At 52.4% G+C, this 6,000-nt stretch overlaps 1 protein-coding gene across 13 annotated transcripts in view; it reads right to left on the reverse strand.

The window, feature by feature from the left end:
- FBLN2 (fibulin 2) overlaps nucleotides 1-5,080 on the reverse strand; it is a 107,121-nt gene extending 102,041 nt beyond the window's left edge. For all 13 annotated transcript variants that reach the window (XM_045584151.1, XM_045584147.1, XM_036445786.2 and 10 more), the window contains exon 1: nucleotides 4,947-5,080. The gene's annotated coding sequence lies outside the window, so the exon portion shown is untranslated. The remainder of the gene's footprint in view (nucleotides 1-4,946) is intronic.
- Between the last annotated feature and the right edge of the window lie 920 nt (nucleotides 5,081-6,000).

Consider the following 6,000-nt stretch of genomic DNA (forward strand, 5'->3'; position numbering starts at 1 on the left):
AAGTCAGAGAAAAAGGGCCTAGAAACAGGTTCAGGGAATTAGCCCAGGATGAGCTGCTGCCGCTCATTGCTCCTCTGATTACAATTCTCATGGGAACTCTTATAGTTAGAAGATGCAAATTTGTGGGGGAAAAGAGGGGAAAGGGGAAGGTGTGGGCAATGGGTCATTTGTTTGAGGGCTTTTCTCTCTCTTTTGCAGGGGGAAATTCTAGGAAAGGATCAGCAGAATACTCATCAGTTTTCCAGGTGTGCTCCTCCAAGGAGCACTGATTGGTCAGTGCCAGGGCTGGGAGTCATTGGATCATTGATTATCGCAGCTGGTCCTGGCATCGCCCACCTGATTTTGCTGCTTTTCTGGGCTTGAAGCTGAAATACAGCTGAGGCCAGATGTTATCCCTAGGGAGGTGGCCTGTATCTGGCTGAAAATTGGTTGGCTGGTTTGTTCAGTGACCTATCTCAGTTTCCCCATTCTACTTGCCAAGGAATTTTCCTAGCATCTTAGTATCCTGCTTCAAGGGCACCTATAAAAACCAATCAACCAATGAATGCATCAATAAGTGGAACAACAAATACAGGTTTCTTTCTCTCCTTTCCTCTCCATCTAAAATCAGAAAATAAGCATTTTTTTAAAGAAGTGCAGATCAGTAGTTACAGAATAGTCATGAGGATATAAAGTACGGCATTGGGAATATAGTCAACAATATAATAGCTATGTATGGTGTCAAATGGGTACTAGGATTATCGGGGTGACCACTTAGTCAGTTAAATAAATATCTAATCACTGTATTGTACACCTGAAACTAATAAATATAATGTTGTACATCAACTGTAATTTGAAAAATCAAAAACAGAAGAACTGGTATGTCCCAACCACAGTGCCCAGGGCTGGCCCAAAGGCACACAATGCACCTCAGTGATCAGAACAGGGAAGAGTAGGAGGACAGGACGGCTCATCTCCCCTTCCATCCACGTCTTCAAAAGAAGCCCGTTTTTCTCCTGTCACTGTGTCTTCCTCACACTACTTTCACATTACAGTGCCAATAACACCTCTTCCAGAAAGCCCTCCCTGCTGACCACCCCGGTTCAACTGAATACCCCCCTCCCCACCATCCAGGACCTCTGTGGTCTCCTCCAAGATAGCCCTGGCAAAAGCATTTCAGAACCACATTTCAGAACCTAGGTAACATGTTAATTAAGCACTATATCCTTGCCAAGCCATGCCTGGGGCTTTTCATACATCCTTCAGACTTCATGCCAACCCTACTAGGTGGGCACTACCACCAGGTCCCTTTAACAGATTGAGAATCTGACTGGCAGAGAAAATATTCACTTTCTAGGGTAGGGGTGTCAAACTCAATCAGAGAAGGGGCCAAAATCTAAAATCCAGCCTAAATCGCGGGCCGAAGGTTTACTGAACAGTCATAAACTGTCATTGTGATGGAAATGCAGCGGAGTGCAGTGATGACAGCACGGTGCGGGCCACATTGCAAGGCCTGGCGGGACGGATTTGGCCCGCGGGCCTTGTATTTGACACATGTGTTCTAGGGTCATGAGACTCAGGCCAGGCAGGCACACTAGTGCTCCCTGTGCTATAATAGGCAATATCTGGCTGGGCCTTCACCCACTGCCCCTTCCCACATTTCAGGCCATTCCTGGGGGCTAAATGATAGCAGAGCCAAGTAGGGCTGTTTCCAATTCACAGACGAGAAAAATGAGGACTTATGAGGTGAGGTGGCCTAAAGTGCAGGGTCCATCTGAAGGCAAAGGCCTCCTCTGCCTAAAAGCAGCCATCACACTCCCTAGGCACATGGCTTCCCACCCCCTTAGTCAGGCAGAGACTCCCAGAGTCCCCTGGTCCCAGCCGGGGGCAGGCAAGCAGCACCACTTCCTCACCAGCACTGTGACTTGGGCGAGGTCACTCTGGCCTACAATACAGCCCCTACACAAAAAGCGGGGCTCCCCACCCTCAAGGAAGGAAATAACCTTTCCTCAATTAGTACTTTCATTGTAGCAATCTCAATATGTGAGAAGACAGAGGCATTTTTATAATGTTTCCAAATGCCAATAACTGTGAGGACAATGGTGTACAATGATGCATGGCTTGACCTGACAGGGTGCTGGGAGGGGACCAGCCTGGAGAAGTTGAGTCAGTGGTGTGTACGCGCCAGTAGTACCCTATAACCAAGGGGTGGCCAACCAGGGGCAGAACCTAGAGATGACAGACCTGGCTCCCACTCCAGTTCTCCTTCCTCCCACCTTCCCTCCCACCTACATCTCAAAAGAAGCCAGGGTTTCTCCTGTCACTGTGTCTCCCTCACACTACTTTCACATTACAGTGCCAGTAACACCTCTTCCAGGAAACTCCCCCTGCTGAATGCTCCACCCCTCCCCATCCAGGACCTCAGTGGTCTCCTCCAAGACAGCCCTGACAAAAGCATTTCAGAACCACATGTGTGAGTCCCTGCAGCCTTCAGGATGGCCATGGGAAGGACTACGGGCTGGCCCACACTAGAGGCTACTGCTAGAGCTGTGTGTGAGAAAGAGAACCCAAGGCCTTGGTCACATGTCCTTGGCATGGATGCCACTAACCAGAAACCCCAATTCCACAGCCTTCCCAGCTGCTCACAATAAGGCATGGTCAGGGTTGCTAACCCTCTGGGAGGAAGGCCACAACTTCACTGTCAGGTAAGGACTGGATGTAGGCCCCACCCTCTCCCCCTACCCAGAAGGGGCTGGAAGGAAGCTTTAAAATCCCATTCAGACCTCACCTCTCTGGGAACTGAATCCTCATCATACCCAGAATACAATCAAAACCCCAAATCAGGCCCATTCAGATCGCCTGCCCTTCTTGTTCATGAGGATCTTTTCAACCAGCCTCTCTGGGTCATTTACACCTGTGATGCCCAGGGCCTGATTGTCCCCACTGCACCCGGGGCCTGCTCTGCTGGCCTCCTCTGACATGCTCCCTGAACAGCCTGCACCCCACCCCAGCACCAGGCCAGCTTGTCTGCTCTACCTCAAAGGCATGAAAAAAAGGCATGAAAGCATCCACTGGGCTCCCATCTGTGTCACCCACCAGAAAGCAGACTCTTTGGATGCAGAAGACATTTCCTTGGTCACTGTTTTATAATCAACACTCAACACAGTGACCAGCACCCAGTAGGTTCTCAATAAGTATCTGCTGAATAAAGGAATGAGTGGTCTCATTTCCTCTTTCCAAAAACCCTGAGGGATTTAAGTATGGCAACCGTTTTACAGATAAGAGAATTGAGGCTCAGAGGGTGAGTACTGGCCCCACGGAACACAGTCTGTGACTGGCAGGGCTGGACCTGAATCTTGTAAGGTGCCAAGGCAGGGACCTTTTCTGTATTCGCTGCCCCTGCTCTGGCCCCACAGGGTCTGGATCTCTCCCATTTCCTGGTCAGCAGAAGGTGGAAACAGGCTCCCGACAGAAAGTCAGTGCTGCAGTGCCACCCCAGGAAGAGCCAGTGGTCAAATCACCAAAGGAAACACACCCACAAGAAAAGGGGGAGAGAGAAAGGGTGGGGTTTTTTCTTTTGACCATTTGCCAAACCCTACAAAAAGTGACTTTGTTACCATCTCATTTTAATCAAGTGGAAACTTTTGTATACCAAGCCAAGAAGAAGTCAGTCTGCTCCACCACAAGATCATAAAGCAGGGGATTTAAAAACAATCCTTAAACACTTAGCTCATTTGGTTAAAGCCTCATCTCCATATACCAAGGTTACAGGTTTGATCCCTGGTCAAGGCACATATGGGAATCAACCAATGAATGCATAAATAAGTGGAACAACAAATCTGTTTCTCTCTCAAATCTATTTTTTTTAAACTCACAAATGAACAGTCACCCACCAATTGCCCAGTTGCTTTTGAATTTGATGTAAAGTTTTGAACAGGCAATGAAATCACATAGTTCAAAAACTAGAAAATATAAAAGACACAGTGGGAAATGTCACCTCACCTTTGTCCACCCCCACCCCACATCCCCAGGTAACCACAAGTAACCACAACATGCTCTTGGTATCTCCTCCAACTTTGTTTTATACATCCAAGCAAACCTGTACTTAAATATCTTATTTTACACAAGCGGTGCCATGATTTACACATCATTCAGTACCTTGTTGACATGTGAGACATGCGTGTAATAGTCACGTGTGTAGCAGACAAGAGTGCGATAGAGAGGCACGCACATTTAACAGAAACACAGCTGAATGATAAAGAGGCACGTATGTCTGAGAGAAGCCGGTGTGTAAGGCACACATGTATGAAGCATGTGTGTACAAACGAGCAGGGTGGGAGAGATGAGTGTAGGAGCCCAAACATATGTGAGGGCGATTTGGGGCGGGGGCCCTGAGCGTTGGACTAGGAGACAAGTAGAATGGTGTGACAGAGATGGTGGTGGGTGCGCCCCATGCATGGGGCTTCTACTGGCTACCAGTGTGAGAGCTATGGCAGTGTGACGGGGAGGGGGAGGGGGAATTGAGGATGTGTGAAAGCAGGGGTGTGCCTGACCTAAGATTCCATTCTTCCCCTTGGGACAGCAAGGTGGGGATGGGGACTGGGCCTCGTGACCTGGGAGTGTGGGGGGGGGGGGGGGAGACAGTAAGGGAGCCGTGGGGTCAGGAGGGGACGGGGGGGGGGGGGGGCGCTAATAACCGGCAGGACGCTGCACAATGAGGGCGGCTAGACCTGCGGGTGGGGACTCTGCAGCGGAGCCCTAGCCCACTACAAAGTGCCCGCATCCCTCCCAGGCCCGCGCGCTGCGTGTGGCGCCGTCCCGCCGGCTGGGATCCGGACTCTGAGAGCGCGGCTGTGGGGCCGCCGAGCCGTCGGGGCGTCTGAGCGCTCAGAGCATCGAGCGGCGGCTGGTGAGGGCGCCGAGGCACCGGGCCGAGGGAGGCCCGGGCGGGGTCCGTGTGCACTCACCGCGGGGCGCTACGCACGTCTGTCTGTCGCCGTGTCTGTCCGCAGGGCCGTCGGCGCGTCCGGAGCTCTGCGCGAGGCGGGGCGGAGGCTCCGAGGGGCGGGCTTCAGCCGGCTCTCGGGGGTGGGGAGGCTGCTCCGCCTCCTGGGCGGGGTCTCGACCGGGCTGGGGTAGTGGGTGGGCAACCCAGTGCTGCTCGCTCCAAGCCGAGGTGTGCAAACTGAGGCCCAGAGATGGCTGGGCTGCACGTTCGCCAAGCATCTCGACCCCTTACCTGCACCCCTTTCCCCAGCCTAGTCTAAATTCTGAGTTCCAGCTTTCGCACTGTTGCCTTCGTTTGGGAGACTTTGTTCCAGCCACCTCAGCTAGCGTGGCCCTCAGTGTCCCCACATGAAAGATGGGCTCAGAAGCTCTGGGCGGTTGGGAGGACCTGAAGGGCAAAGAGGCAGGCCAGCTTGGCCCCAGCCTCAGGATGCCCCTGGTCCCGCGCGCTCCACTGGCCTGCTGGCACTTAAAACCGCGACTACAGGTCCTTCCTTAGCTACATGCTTTCCAGCCCCCAGCGATGAGACTAAGTTTGTCAGTTTTCCCAGCCCACACAACTGCATGTGACCTCAACCACTGCCTAGACCTCTCTGAGCCCAGCCCCCTCATCTCTTGAAAGGGTTAATCCCTGCTGTTGATGGGGAGACCTAGAGCGCCCCCTGCCATGCCCTCAGCAAGGGCCCACCCAACAGGTGGTGATCAGCCTGCAAGTTGTAGCTCAAAACATGAATTACTGTGGCTCTACTCCAATGAGTAGAGTTGGCATCCCATGGTCTGATAACCACTCACCCTGTTTGGCAGACTGGGAGCCTGTGCCTGCTAAGAGGCCCTGTGGGGAGTGGGCAATTGGCAAGGGACTACCTCCCAGGCCCCTTTCCCTAACCAGCGGCTCAAAACCCCACCCCCAAACCTACACAAGCAAACCCCAGCACTGCCAGCCAAACACTATCCCCAGAGCAGCACCGTGGACCCTGCAGACCCACACAGAGCCCTCTCCCCTCAATCAACTTA

This window comes from Pipistrellus kuhlii, unplaced genomic scaffold (genome assembly GCF_014108245.1).
Source record: "Pipistrellus kuhlii isolate mPipKuh1 unplaced genomic scaffold, mPipKuh1.p scaffold_m20_p_2, whole genome shotgun sequence".
Lineage (NCBI taxonomy): Eukaryota > Metazoa > Chordata > Mammalia > Chiroptera > Vespertilionidae > Pipistrellus > Pipistrellus kuhlii.